Genomic DNA, 16548 nt, shown 5'->3' on the forward strand with positions numbered 1-16548 from the left:
GGCATCCAGAACAGATTAGATAGATTACTTATAGGGGTCATATGATGCGATTGCAATTTTTCCTTTCTCTTTGGAGTGTTACAAGCTCTTGGTGCATAAAGAAGATCTGTAAAGTTGCAAAGACTAAAGTCTCAAATCCAAAGAGATATTCTTTATAAATTTCAGAGTCAGCCACACCTACCTAAAACGGCTCGTTCTAACACGCCCCCACATATCTACCTCACTATGTGGGGAAATTTGCATAACGCCACCCAAATGTTCACGCAAAGAAAGAAGGCGTAATTTTTATTCTTACTGTAGTATTGTTGACGCTGCAGCCATGTCGTGAAGGCACTGTGTGCTTCGTCCCGGGGTCGTCACATGTGGTTGCCGCTCATTCGTCGCATCCGCCGGGCGCACCGTTCTCGACCCCACCGCCTTAGCTCACTCTATCCCAGCCTCAGCGCACACTAAGCCGGGGCTTCGGCTCATGCTAGCCCGGCCTCAGCTCACTCTAGCCCGGCCTCAGCTCACTCTATCCCAGCCTCAGCGCACGCTAAGCCGGGGCTTCCACTCACGCTAGGCCGCTGTGTTTTTCGTTGTGAAAGCGAAACTACTTTGTTTGGTCTTCCAAAAGAGGACACGACTACAAATCAGTGGTTAAGTTGTATTTACAACACTGTTCCAGAACAGTTTAACCCAAATATCCAGATGTGTGCAGCACATTTTGGTGGCCTGTTTTAATTTTAGTTTTAGTCTAGTCTTTGTGTGAATCTGTCATATTTTTAAGTTTTTATTAGTTTTAGTCACGTTCATACTCTTTTTAGTCTAGTCAAGTTTTAGTCGACTAAAAGTCTGAGCATTTTAGTCTAGTTTTAGTCGACGAAAACTGATGACATTTAGTCTAGTTTTAGTCGACGAAAACTGATGACATTTAGTCTAGTTTTAGTCGACGAAAACTGATGACATTTAGTCTAGTTTTAGTCAATGAAAATTGTATCTTAGTCTCTTTTTAGAACTGCAATTCTATCTAACCCAGTCAATATAGTATAAGTACCTAGTAGTATAGACGAAACCAACATTTTATTTTAGCCAAACCCATTTCAAACAAGGTTATCTTATTATATTATTGTTACCTTATAGACTCAAGAATACATCCATTCCAGACACGGAAGACGCTCTGATTTGAATTTACAACATTTATTTTACCAACCAAACATGTTAGAAGTACACACACATAAATTTAAATAAAGACGAACCACGGCTGGCCGGCCATCAGTCCCTTTCTCTGTGTCAGATTTAGTTAAGTCTGACACAGAGACACAGTTTTTTTGTTTGGTTTTCGTCTTCTAAATCAGTGTTTCCCAACCTTTATTTAGTCACGGCACCCTTTGGAAATTTTTACAAATTTGTGGCACCCTATAAAATTAATTTGGTCACAATATTTGAATTTCTAACTTCGATATGATAATTTGAAAAGGATAGATATTTGGTACAACAGAGAAGAACTACAGAATATAATGTCATACAGATATTTTTAATATTATAAAAAAAAAATTGTCTATCAATGGTGGCAATCAGTAGGCTAATTTCTAACGAAGAGACCAATTTATATGACCGATTTTAATGTAGGCTTTTATTCATAAACATATATAAAAAAATTATTTTTTACACGGCACCCCTGCTCTCGACAGATGCGGTACCCCGGTTGGGAAACACTGTTCTAAATAATGCCGCGAGTGGGGCTTGAGGAAGTGACGTCGCCTGCGTCTGCGCACTGTGACCTGATGCAGCCCCTGAAGCGAGACACAGGAAACAGAAATACTGCAAAATAATAATAATAACGAGACGAAATAACGTTATAACATTTAGTTTCGTCTCGTTTTGGTCAACGAAAATGAAGAGACATTTTAGCATAGTTTTTATTTTGTAAACCACATTTCGTCTCGTTTTTATTCGTCAACGATATTGCATTGTACATTTAATTATCGTCATCGTCACATGACCAGCATTTTCATCTCGTCTCGTCTCATTTTCGTCACGTCCAAAGGTTCGTTGACGACTATATTTAGTCATAATTTTCGTTGAAGAAAGCAACACTACTTTAAACCCACACATTTCATTACACCAAATACACAAAATAATGTTCTTTTTAGCAGCATCATATGACCCCTTTAAGATTTGCTTATCTTCTAGAAGTCGACAGAGCATAACTACAGTATTTGCACTGTAAACACCATTAGTCAAATGAACTTTAATATGCTTTGCAGTCCAAACATCTGTGCAATGCCACAGCATTAACCATTCATAGAAGATAGACGTGTAATAATACCACATATTTATAATTACCAATAAATTATTTTCATAAAAAGGTTGAATTGAACGCATTTTGAAAATGATTGACAACTTGCATCCAATTCATCTAAATATTTAATACAAACAGACTGGGTTGTATTTGAAGTATTGGCTCATTTATTCTGCCATCCGACCTCCAGTCAGACCGCAGTCAGACAACCACAGTTGAACTTTAACTTCCTCTTCCTTTCTTTTGTGATGCAAATGAGTTTGTATTTATAATTAAAGTGATCAATATTCTGTTTTATGCTGTTCAAAGCTCGATTCGCTCTCCCAGAGTTCCAGCCAGTCATCTATAAAATCAGCACCCTCAAACCAGTCTACTTTGTTTACCCGACTTCAATCCCCGACTCTCCCTAAACATTTACAATCTGATCTGAGTCTAGTGAGTTTAAGACAATGTTTGGGCCTGGAGGATAGAGAAAGGTTTATTGGCTTTTGAAACATTTAGATATAGCTTAAATACTTCTACAGGTGTTGTGTATATGTGTGTTTTGTAAGTTTGAAATTCAAAAGTTGAAGTTTTTATTAGATCAGCACCTAGTAATGTTCTATCAGCAGAAGGTTCCCAGGGTATTGCTATGAGGTGGCTAAGATGTCCTGGCTGGTTGGTAGGTGATTGCTTACTGGTCAAAAGTCTCTATGATACCCTGGTTTCTAGAAATGTCATGCAAAACCATAATCTGGTCACTTAGAAATGTAATGGCACACCTCTCCTCAACAAGCTAGCAGTATGACATGAGGAACTGTTCATCCCCATAGCACCAATGATCCAGGACAAGTTACATGCCAACATGTAATACACAGGTTCAAAATCCCTAATCCAAGTATGAGCAATAATGCATAGCAAACACCTCTAATTATAAAATTAACTATTAATTAGTGTCAGCCCTCCGGGAAACCCAAAGCCACAATAATGTTTGCTGACTGTAACTTTTCTCTTTGTTTTTTTCTTTCTGAGGTGTGCTTTTTTTCAGGCCCATTTTAGTTATATTGAGACAATACTATTCCAGATTTGACAGATATAACTAAAGCTATAATTCTTTATTTTATCTCACAGCATAACTGTGACTAATATCCATTCTAGTTATGTTGTTTCTGCTCAGGAAAGAGTTTTATTTCATTTATTTATTTATTATGGTATTATAGTATCTGTCAATATTTTTTATATATTTAGCTTTTATTTTCATTTTCAGTTTTCATTTCAGTAATTGTGTTACTACACGTTTTTTGTTTAATATTGAGCTGTAATTTATTCTTGTTTAAGTTTTATTCATTGTAGTACTTCCACTTAATTTTTTTCATTTAGTTGCAAAGGCAACATTTCTAGCTTTCATTGAATTTTAAGTTTTCTAACATTTATATATTTTTTTAGCTTTACTGCAATTAACAAGAATGATTTGTAATATTTCTATATTTAGTTAATAGTAACAACACTGGTCCGGGGTCGATCTGACTCCTGAAAAAAACAAATTGCAGAAAACATAATTAAGACAGCCTCAATTGGTGTGTATAGCAATCATATAATCATATGTAAGGATCCACCCGCCAGCCCAAAAAGCGGAATCCAGCGGCCTGGTTGAAGGTTTAATGCGTATCCGGTCTTTTACTTGCGCTTCTGAATTTATCAGGACTTAGTTTCAATTTTGTCTAGCTCCGTCTTCAATCTGACTCCAATTTCACGTGATCAGTTTTTAACTAGAAATATTGCTTTCACTGCATTAATTAACATTTTGTATATGGGGTCCCTAAGACCCTAAATGTAATAATGTAACAGTAATTATTTTGGTTGCAGCATCTTATTAATAGATGTAGAGATATAATAGATTGAGAAACATTATAACTCCACCTGATCCTTCAATGATAAGAAAATTTTTCAACCCATTAAAATGGCCTTGGGGTCTCTCAGTCCTAACAGAACACAAGGACTAATAACTCTTATGGCAGACCTATAATATTTTATTTACTGGACAGAATGACCCTAAACACAGCTGCTGTCAGATAATGGCATACAGTAAATGTCAAGTTGTGTTAAGAGCTTGAGCCAAGATGTCCGGGATTTTTGGGAGGTCTGAGTCAACATGACACTGAGCATCGAGTGGACTGATTCAGTGGTTCCCAGATCTCTGATTCTTGTAAGCTCCACTGTAGATCTTAAGTTGGGAGACTGATGGGAGACTGACACATGCTCAACTGGAGGTGGAAGACACAAAGGCAGGAAAAGCAGAATGAATAAAGTGAGTTAGCGCTCATGATGGAGGGCTGAGTACGAGAGCTTCGAAATCCCCCCACACAAAGTGATGTGCTCCAGAGGACACTCTCAATACGCTTCCTTGATCTTTTGGCTTATATAATATAATTAAAGACTTTAAGCAGGCTTTACAGAGACAGGCAGAGCTCGCACAGTCAGGGGAGGGAAAAGGAAAATCCCTTAAGAAGGCCCATATGTGGCTGCAGACCCGTACTGCTTCCTCTGAGTCTCTCTCTCTGCGGAAATCGCTCCGTTATGCTGCTTGTGCACTCACACGTAGTCATGTGATGACACATACGCATGCACACTCTCACCCACGCTCACACACACACACACACACACACACACACTCTGTAAGCTGGAAAACTGTGACAGCAGAGAGGAAAGCAAAGCACAATTTAGTTTCGAAACTCACAATACGAAAATTTCGAAATTTACTGTGTATTTGACATCTAACATTTCCATTTCAGTTGTTATCTCACTGATATATATGTGTATTGTACACCATATGAAAGTGTTTTTATTTAAGAGATACCGTTTTTGGCATGGCATCCCTTGTGTAACAGTAGTAAACGGCTGAGACTTGTGTGTGCAGTGATTGGAAAACTTGGCAGGCAAAGATGCAGATGTGATAATCAACTCTTACGTAACGCTAACACAGTAATGCAACCTCCGAGTCTCCATTTCCCTCAGCTGAACTTATTCAGGAGCCTCCGAGCGCTCCTGAATCAGTATCCGTAGCATTTTGAGAGTGTGGACTCAATCGTCATAACACAAGTCCTCTCTCACACACGCTGATTGACATGAAAGTGACAAACGGAAGAGGAAAGTGCAAGCATTCTCTAATTTTAACTGTGAATCACAGGCGTCATTTACAGACTTTTTCGCCATGTATGATTTGTTCCCCACCACTTGAAATAGGTTGGGACTGGATCTATGCAACACAAAAAAAATAAAATTCTTGGGCATAGGTTTTTATTTTATTAGTGGGTATTACAATGAGATGCAATGGTTCTTGAATTTGTTATTTTTGTTTTTATTATGTTCCCTTTGGCACTTCTCAAAGTCAGCAGATATGAAATGCTTTTAAAAGCATCCCCAAAAAATGTCACTGGTAAAACACACCTTACACTAAATTTGCTAGTAATACTTTTCCCCAGCTTGTGATTGGTTTCATTGAAACCATAAAACAAAATGCTTACAAATGAGTTCCTATCCAAAATATCCAAGGTAAAAAATATTACAATTAGACCAACTGCCCATAATTGAGCATCTACTGCTGATTTACGTAGTAATGAATTAATAAATAAAATGTCATTCAATAAAATAAAATACATAAAATAAAATACAGACCAGATCTACATATCAATGCATGACTATTTATCAAAGCAAATTTTTTTTATATATTTATGCAATTCATTTTCATGAGCTAATCCATGTTATGACATCACAACACGCGCTTTCTCCACCCAACACTCTGTAGCGTCTCGACCAATCTGACACACTAATTTTAATTTGATTTAACAAATCAATTATTCATTAGGTTAACAAATCGTCACAGTCCCCTCACTCACGAAACTTGTTTACACGCCTCAAAGTGACGCTCACACCTCGAACGAAACAGCTTTCCAGTTAAAAGGTTAACATCTGTTTCCATTTTTTACTGACAAACGAGGCTTAAATAATTCAGCTGTATTCCTTTGTAAACTTTTAAATGCCTTAAGAGGCCAGACAGTGGAAACCCTTACCGAACTCTGTGTGGCTCAGGCGAGCGCAAGTTAGCTAGTTCCTGACACGGCTGTGTAGATTAATGTTCAGTGCAGTGAGAAAGGAAGAGGCTGGCTCTGTCCCAGTTCATGCCAGAGGGAACTGGAGTTTATTTTAGTCACTGTAGTTATGCAGAAATAGGAAAGAGGCCTGTGACATGCCAGCAAGCTAAAACAATGTTCACATGCTAGCTGCAGCACTGCCGGCACAGATTTGCAATGCATACTAATCTTACATAGCTTGTCTAAATTCAGTCTGAAGTCACAGAGAGGTACTGATTACGCGTATATTTGCATACTGGTTCTGTTTAAGATGCATGGTGTGCCATTCTACTCCCCATTTACTGTCGATTTTTATGTTCAAAATCTGCTAGCTGATTAAAATTGAAGGGACCGTACCAGTGCCGGCCCGTAGGGTTGTGGGGCCCTAGGCAAGATAGCGAAAATAGGCCCCACTAGTGTAAAAATTGTCATAGCAATTTAAACATATAACAAGTCTGTCTATGATCATGGGCGTCATTGCATTTATAAAACAAATACTAATACTAAAGCAATAAATATTATGTATAGCAGTAAGAACTCCTTTTTTTTTCGGCTCCATAAAGATACCATTTGGATTCCATTTCTACTACAATTTCACTTTAATCTCTCTATCATTCTTTCATTTCAATTTCAAAATCTGAACAAACAAAATCTGCACACAAAATCTGAACTGTAACTAGAAAAGTTTTCAGATAAACTTTTTCTTAATATAAATAATTTCTATAAATAACACTAAGTTTGCTGTGCCTGTTTGTAGATCTGCACAATTTGGCCCCCCAAAAATTGTTGTTTTTAAATATCAATATAACTACTAATAATTCTGATTATAGTTATAACTAATTAAATCATTAAACAAAGTAATAATTATTGATAATGATTATTATTAATATAGTTTACAGAAAACTGCAGCATGACCTGTTAACATGCAAGAGGTTTATAATTGTTTAGAAAGGTCTAAAGATTTATAAATGATTATGATTAAAAATCATTAACAGTAATTTCTTAATTTTTGTCAGAAAATATTATGCATCCACTGAGAGAGAGAGAGAGAGAGAGAGAGAGAGAGAGAGAGAAAACTCCTCTACACTGGCGAAAAACTTAGAAGTATTATTTTTCTCATTTTTACCCAAAATAAGGTGTAGTGAGTGGCTGTAGCTGTTTCATTCATACTGGTAACCAGAGGGCGGCCTCGTGCAGTAACACCATAAGTGAAAAAATCATAAAATGAAATACTCACAAAAATCACGTTGGAGGAAATCCCTAACATGGACAAAGGCATGTGCTATCGCTGCAGTAGCTGAATAAAATGCAGATAGGATGTTTTAACTGATAAAGAATGAAGACCATAAACATACGATTGTGATTAAATGGTGTATCTCTGTTCTTCAAGCCATCACGGGTATTTTTTATATGCATAATGTACAGTATATTCATGATGCAATGCTAATCAACATAGCTTTTATCACTGTATAGAATATTATAAAATGATTTTGCCTCATTCTGTGATATGAAACCATGTCAGATCACAAAAGGAAGTTATTTCAAAAATAACTGAAATGAATTTACAGCAAAAACGTCATTAAATGTTTTTAAACGCACTGTACATCTGGTGTGTCATCTGTATGTGTGTTGAATTAAAGGGGTGCTGCAGATCGATAAGTGTTTGACATCAAAGTACTGCAATACACTCTTAAAAATAAAGGTGCTTCACGATGCCATAGAATAACCTTTTGTCTAAATGGTTCCATAAAGAACCTTTAACATCTGAAGAACCTTTCTGTTTCAAAAAAGGTTCTTTGGGGCGAAAGAAGGTTCTTCAGATTATAAAAAGGTAAGAAAGAGATGGTTCTTTAAAGAGCCTTTCACTGAATGGTTCTTTGTGGAACCAAAAATGGTTCTTCTATGGCATCGCTTGAAGAACCTTTTGAAGCACCTTTATTTTTAAGAGTGTAGGATAGGAAAGCATGCAGAGCTGTCCATTAGTATATAGCTCTTGTGGTACTTCGATGTCAAACACCAATCTGTCTGCACCACGCCGCTTCAAGTCAAACACGCCTTGAAATTTAATTGACAACCTCGCGGCTGCGGGGCCCTAGGCTACCACCTGTTGGACGGGCCGGCACTGGACAGTACACGCAAAAATGAAAATTCTGCCACTTTACACTCCACACTACAGACAACAAAAAAAAAAACATTTTGTGTTCCAGTCATACAGGTTTGGTATGACACGAGGGTCAATACATTTTCAGGGAACTTTTCCTTTAATGGTGCCATCAGATTCATTTTAACATTGAAATCTACACAACTGTTCCCATGTATCAGATAATTAATAAACTTGCTGATATAACAATGGTTTATAAGGTAATTGTTTTCTTAGTTACTTTGTCTCAGTAAATGTAGTAACTGTTTCAGACTTTCCACAGTTACTGTGTTTCATTGGTCTTGAACTTAACTTTATAAGGTTTCCTGATATGAGGAATTCCATCAAGAGGTCTCTTCAGTTATGCCACATCCCCTGCGATCGTGACCCTAAATGCTCTTAGTGACAAACCACAGCAACTACAGCACATTCTACTCTGTGTTGTTGTAGCATCTGTGAGAAAAATGAATAAAATATGAAACACTCATAGTACATTTATCTGAAGCCTTTCCTTTTAAATTAGGAACTACTGTAATGGATTAGACGGGTTTGGTCTTCTTAGCGCTTCCCATCTTCAGCAGGCTTTCCACGTGAGGTTTGAGGGTCCATCACTCATGGCCCACGTTTTAGTTAAGCTCATGACTTACATTATCAATTTAGTCGCAGTGTGATTATGTAAATTATATTTGATGACGGCTCCGTATTGGCAAGAACACAAAGGTTGACTACAATTATTCTTTAGCCAATTATCAGCAAAGGCCTGGAACGACCATTACCGCTCCTCTCATCTCCTCCATGCTGCGTGTCAATTTATGTGGTGAGAAATTTTTTAAGGAAATAAAAGCGGGGTGAAAGAAATTAGGAGTATCGTGGGAGGCGACTGGGATCTGCGCACATGATTTATGGCATTTTGCTCTTTAAGTTAAGGATGGCAGAGGCCGTTCCGTCAGCAAACAATTCAATCACAGAGCCCTTCACTCCGGACCCTTTGCAGAAGTAATTACCAACCCACCCTGAAGCACACATCCATCTTAAGGCTTTAAAAAGCCACTCATTCTTCATTCATGGAAATTAGCGGCTGCTTCCTTCTCAGTCATATGGTCGGCATCTAAAAATACCTCAGAGGTCATTTGCCATGCTTATTGCAATCAATAAGGATCCATTCCAACACGGACACATTCTTCGCTTAATTTTTTGGTGCTACGGAGAGATATGTTGAGGTAATAAAAGGCACATATAAGGGCGCATATCACTTTCAAACATGTCCTTGCAGGGGTTTCAAAGTGCTTAGCTTGCCTGTTTGGTATCGTTCACAGTCCCGTTACTGGCTGACAGAAGCCACAAATCAGTTCTTATAGTATTTTATTAACCAAGCAAATTGTAGTAACACCCTCAATATGACAATGTTCCATTTTAGCACTAAACATATGACAAACTGCCACAAAATTCAACAATTTAATATTTTACATGGCACTGTTGCTCATCATATCAATGCCAAGCAATTTTACCACCTAATGTGATGGAAGCACAAATGTGCTTGTGACATCACAAAATGTCAGACTTGGTTATGTAGAAACAATTTAAAATGATCTCTGACAAATAAAGTTGGTTAAAAAATATCTGTAGTACAGCATTTGCTCATTGCCAAGATAAAAGTGAAAAAAAAAATATTATGATCAGAAATGTCAAAATATACACTACCACTAAAATGGTGAGGTTGGTAAGATTTTTTTTAAATGTATCTGAACACCTCTTATGATCACCAAAGCTGCATTTATTTAACATTATATTATTTCTATGTTTCTAAATATATCTTAAATTGTAATTTATTCTTGTGATGGCAAAGCTGAATTGTCATCAGTCATTACTCCAGTCTTCAGTGTCACATGATCCTTCAGAAATCATTCTAATATGCTCATTTGGTGCTCAAGAAACATTTCTTATTATTATCAATGTTGAAAACAGTTGTGCTGCTTAATATTTTTGTGGAAACTGTAATAGATTTTTCAATGGTCAGGATTCTTTGAAGAATATAAGTTCAAAAGAACAGCATTTATTTCTTTTGCAACATTATAAATGTCTTAACTGTCACTTCTGATCAATGTAATGCATCCTTACTAAATAAAAGTATTAACTTCCTTACAAAAAAAATTTACTGACCCCAAATGGTAGTGTATTTTAAACAATTTTTTCACCACTGATGACAACTGCAACATCCGCACAACAAACCACCAATAACAGCAAATTCTAGTGCGTGATCACATCTCATTGTAACACACACTAATGGAATTAAAATTCTAAGACAATTGGATATCCATCCTCTGCAATCAATACACACCCTCCACAAGGGACAAATTCAGCCATTGCAAAAACTCCCCAACGTCCACACCATAAAAGACACCTGACTCAGCTTAACTCAGAGGTTATCGTTAGAACTAACCTAAGCCTGTCTCAATCCCCTTGTGCAAGAAACACATCCCTTTGCCCTATTCTTGTTCTGCTTTTGGACAGTGTGTATTGGGCTCCCAGCAGGAGTGTGCGATCTCTTGGGAATTTGTTTCTAAACACTGTTCTCTCTCCAGAGTCTCCAGGGAAGAAAGTGCTAAACCCAGTTATGTGGAAAGAGCTGTATTTAGCATTAGTGGTCGACCGATATATCGGCCGATATTTGGCATATTTTAAATATCGGCATCGGCCGATAAGTTTTCCTGATGCGCTCGAAGCGGGGCTTTTATTTTGACGGCGTGCAGGACTGTGCTCACATTCTCCCTCTTGTTCGCCGTCGTCGTTAACAGTTCTGTCTAATACGGATAGAAGTCTGTCTAATAATCCGATAGAACTGTTAAACAAAGGAATTAAAATGCATACAGAAAGTATTATAACGATTGCTTTTATATTATTACTAATAGAAAAGGCAAACATTATAATACTTTCTTGTTTGCCGTCAGCATTCAGCAAATACACATTTATATCATTTAAACAAATCTTTGAATGACTAATTAACACTTAATTTCACAAACCTTGCAAACTTAGTCGGATCCAGTTGTGAGATCTTGAGAAGTGTGCATGATCGCGTGTTCTCTGCTTGACGGTCGGTCCGTGCGAATTGAATGCGAACAGGTGGAGAGTTCAGCTTCACTGGAGACGCGCGATCGACAAACTTTATACTCTTTAAATTATGCTGCACTTTATTCATTTGCCCACTGCCATATTCATGTCATTTCCACTGTGTGCTGTATGTAAAATGAGTGTTACCTTAGCTTTATTTGAAAAAATATGATTCCCAATGCACACAAACTTCCCAGAATACTGAGTGCCCTGTTGGTTACAGTGTTTACTTCCTTTTTTATTATATTTTTTATTAAATATTCATTTATTTGTGAAAAATACTTCGTCATCTAAAGTATGTTTATTTAACATTTATTTTTTAATCCATTTTCAAATTATTTCAAATTTCTTAAATATTAATTAAAATAAATACAATTATATCGGCCACCCTGCGTTCCAAGATATCGGCATCGGCTGTCAAAAAAAAACAATATCGGTCGACCACTATTTAGCATGCAACACTGTATTGAACAACACCTACTTTCAACTGATTCTTCAAACATGCAGTCTGTGGACTGACTAAACTGAGCCTTCTATGCATTGCACTTGCATCTGACATGCACAAATTACTAGGACTGTTAATCAAAGAAAAAAACAATCAAAGAAATTAATTCTAGGATATGAAGATTAAGTAATAAAATGACTCATATATTGATTTTACTGAAAAATAACATCTCAAATAAAAATATTTCAAAGACATAATTTTGGAAGAGAGCTGACCTTTGACCTCCCTGTGCTTATGCAAGATTTAGAGGAGCCTGGTCAGGTAGAAGCATTTATAGTTTGAAATAGAACAAAAAGATGTATGCAGCCTGCTTGACCAGCATACTGTATGTTGCAGGTCCTAAACTTTGTATGCTGGTGTCCCTATGCGGATTTATAACTAGCTTAACCAGCAAGATAACTTTGGTCAACTAGCTTTACAGCAAAGCTATGCCGATCCCCCAGCTGGATAAGTGCAAAATTAGCACTAACTAGCTTAAACCTATGTTGGTCTTTTCAGCATAGAGAATTTACATTTGTAAACTGAAGCTGCTGAAGCTGAAGTGACTAATGCCTGAGAACGAAAAAGCTTAATAGATGCCATTTAGTGTCAAGAAATTTTAAGGCAAATGCACAAGATGAAAAAGCAATGTTGTCATTTGTAAGCACTTGAAATGAACTCCAGCTCATACATGCACAAACACATTGTTCCACTTATAGGCTATTTCTGTTTCCTGCAGCAATGCTCTTCTGCCGTGTCCAACTTCACATGCTTTTTTATAACTCTCCATATAAAGCAGTGCCATAGAGAACAAAGTCAGTGCCCCCTTACCCCTGATGGTAGACTGTGATTCCTGCAGCAGGTGTTTGAACAGGAGCAGGCCTGACAGGTGGTTTTGTGGAGTGTTTCCATGGCTGGATTGGGCCTCAGAGCACTAAAGATTTTTTGGAATCCTGATTTAGAAACACAAGGTCAGAGTCCTCCAGCTCACAAATCTAAATTGGGGAGCATGTTTGAGTTCAAAAGCCTGCTGAAACTAGAATAGTGAAAGTACTAACATACCTACAGTGGCATATCCAGAATGGAAAGAAATGTGTTGAACCTTTGGGCTCTGACACTAATGACTAAAGTAGGCTTGGGAAAGGAAAAATACCTTGGCAATCAAGGGAGAAACACTTTCTAAACACCGCTGGAGAATTGTCTTCCTTTCTGAGCGTTGTGTTCTTGCGCATGTGCGTTGTTACTTACTCTACGTTTTGTTTCAGTGCTTGGACGAAATAACGATTTGCTAGCTTGCAGTCGGAATTGAATGGCATAGTATAAAAGACGGTGTCGCAAAACAGTGGTTCAAAACGTCTTTCTATTGACTTGTCCTCGCGCGCACAAAACAAATGTAAACACAGTGGAGTCTACAAAAATAAACAACGTCGCGTAGTCTGATTCATGACTAAATTATCCGCTTGAATGATTCTTCTTATGCCGAGTTCACACTGCACGATTTTAGCCCGATTTTTCACTCGCCGACAGGTTTTGCGAAATCGTCGACAAATGCCCGAAATCGGAGGCAAATCGGTGCTCATTCACGCGAGTGACAATCACGCAGTGTGAATTATCAAAGAGGCGATCTGAGGGAATCGCTGATGTGTCGCTGACGCCCGTGAAATATTTGGCATGCTAAATATCTGGAGCTGTCGGCGATTCACAATCACGCAGTGTGAAAAGAGTTCTGACTGAAAAACACATCGGCGATGACCTACAGCCAATGAGAGACCAAGATACAGGGCAGCGGGAAGTTCGGGGAGGAGTTATATGAAACGTAGTTTGCAGACCAGTTTTGCCAAACTGATTGCCGCGATTGCCGCCGGTTGTTTTTTATGTCAGCAGGTTGAAGCGACCCCAGTAACGTGATATTTAGACCCTGGAATGTGAATTGTACCAGGAGAAACCCACCAAAAAAATTTTTTATTTTACCCCCCAAAGCGATTTTTACTGGGGGACCCTCTCGAAAGCAATTGGGCTATTTTCAGGCTAGTTTTGAGCTGTAATTGGGCAGGTTTTGTAGCGAAAACCTGGCAACAATGCACCAGACAGCGCTTTCGGCGATTCTTCCTATATTGTAAAGTCATGCAGTGTGTAACCTCCTGTTGCCGATCCATCGTGCAATGTGAAAACAGCAGCGAGTCAGCGACTGACTCCTACCTCAGATAGTCGTGCAGTGTGAAAACCACGGTAAACCGACGACTTTGAAAATCGTGCAGTGTGAACTTGGCATTAGTGAATTAAAACATTCCGATTCATGAACAAATGACTTGGACAAATGAGAGGGTCCTTTTTAGTGGATCAAAAATATTCCGCGCAACCCACTCATGACCAAATAACCTTTATGAGCCGATCTCTTCCAAAAGACTAACAAGGTGGTTTAACTGACGAATTCTTCACTGAATTAAAATTGTTCATGTTTAATACTGCATAAAGTCCCCAAAGGTTTAGTTATGTAAATAAAGAAGAAGAAAAAACATCCCATAACTTAATTTTTAAATGTATAATTTGTTTTTTCAAAAATCTGTAAAATTAGGTTAATATTAAATTAATTATATATGTCCCTGTGCTTAAGCTTATGAAAAACAAAAACAACAATCTGTCTGGCTGCATAATCTCAAAACAGTAGTGTCTTCGTTTTCTTCTGCTTTTCTTTCACATTTGTAGAACATAAATTAAATGGATATACAGTGGGTACGGAAAGTATTCAGACCCCCTTACATTTTTCACTCTTCGTTATATTGCAGCCATTTGCTAAAATCATTTAAGTTCATTTTTTCCCTCATTAATGTACACACAGCACCCCATATTGACAGAAAAACACAGAATTGTTGACATTTTTGCAGATTTATAAAAAAAGAAAAACTGAAATATCACATGGTCCTAATTATTCAGACCCTTTGCTCAGTATTTAGTAGAAGCACCCTTTTGATCTAATACAGCCATGAGTCTTTTTGGGAAAGATGCAACAAGTTTTTCACACCTGGATTTGGGGATCCTCTGCCATTCCTCCTTGCAGATCCTCCCCAGTTCTGTCAGGTTGGATGGTAAACGTGGGTGGACAGCCATTTTTAGGTCTCTCCAGAGAGGCTCAATTGGGTTTAAGTCAATTTTTACAATTTGTATTTTTTAATTTGTACAAAAATCTGTAAAATTAGGTTAATATTAAATTAATTATATATGTCCCTGTGCTTAAGCTTATGAAAAACAAAAACAACAATCTGTCTGGCTGCATAATCTCAAAACAGTAGTGTCTTCGTTTTCTTCTGCTTTTCTTTCACATTTGTAGAACATAAATTAAATGGATATACTGTAGTTAGGAACCTATATTAGAAACACTACAATATTAGAAATATTAAATATTACACATTTTGTGTATAAGATACCAAAGAACATGGCAAACTGATGGACATTTTTATTGATTGCAATGGATGTTTTTTTTTTTTTTTTTACTTGTCTGGGGAAATTACCAGGAAAAATGACGGACTTACTGACATGTTAAACAAGAACTGAAATGAGAAACAGATAAAAATTGAAAAATGTACTATGATTAATAAGGGTTTGTTCAGTTATAATTCCTCTGTATCTTTCCTCTTCTAAGTTACTGAAATATACAGTAATTCATTCTCTGTTAAATTAATATGCCACATGTAGCGGTTTCATAATAAATGATGTTCCAGTATGAAACAGGTTGAGTGAGCTCTACGTTTTGGCCTAAAGCAGGGTATAACTCTGCTGATGATGCATGTTTGATGTTTTCTGCTAATTTATAACAAATGCATTCCGTGTTTTGACTTAAACTCTCTCTCTCTCTTAAACAGATTCATAAATTACGACATAATTTCTCTCCATTGCAAATGCTCATCCAAATCTTCTTACAAAAGTCCATTCTGTGAACTTGTCAGCGATTTTGGTAGGCCAGAGTTTGCTGGTCAGTCCAGGGCAAGTGTGGCATGTTCAGATTTTCAAATATGTGAGTGATTTTCAACAGTTTATAAGGCTTATACATAATTGTGGATTTAATCATAGGTGAACCTTTCCATTCAGTACCATCAGAAGTTTAACCTAAGTGTAAAACCCCCTCTTGGACACTTTAAATAATGCATGAACTGAAAAGTTCTGCTTACATCTGTGGTAGGCTTACGTCTGTCTGAATGTTTAGTACTCTGCCCTTAAATCCAGTTTAGGATTGACTGATGGCCTTATGGCTGTGGTAATTACCCAGCTGGTTAAAGTAATTAATGAGGCTGTGTATATCCTGCATCTGCAGTCGGCCACCCCTGAATGCTGAATGAGATTAGCTTAAGTATATATTCACTGGTGTAGATAAGAGATCTGGGTGAAATCTACTGTATAGCGTTAATTTCTAAGAACAGCAGCAAAT

At 37.3% G+C, this 16548-nt stretch overlaps 1 long non-coding RNA gene across 1 annotated transcript; it reads right to left on the minus strand.

Annotated features, from left to right (window-relative positions):
* Nucleotides 1-4336: 4336 nt before the first annotated feature.
* On the minus strand, nt 4337-13527 carry LOC107550479 (uncharacterized). Its single transcript, XR_001604672.1, has 3 exons — nt 13188-13527; nt 12957-13078; nt 4337-4527 (listed from the first exon to the last, which is right to left on the minus strand). It is a non-coding gene; the product is annotated as an uncharacterized lncRNA (long non-coding RNA).
* Between the last annotated feature and the right edge of the window lie 3021 nt (nt 13528-16548).

This window comes from Sinocyclocheilus grahami, unplaced genomic scaffold, assembly GCF_001515645.1.
Source record: "Sinocyclocheilus grahami isolate Dianchi unplaced genomic scaffold, SAMN03320097.WGS_v1.1 scaffold16.1, whole genome shotgun sequence".
Classification (NCBI taxonomy): domain Eukaryota; kingdom Metazoa; phylum Chordata; class Actinopteri; order Cypriniformes; family Cyprinidae; genus Sinocyclocheilus; species Sinocyclocheilus grahami.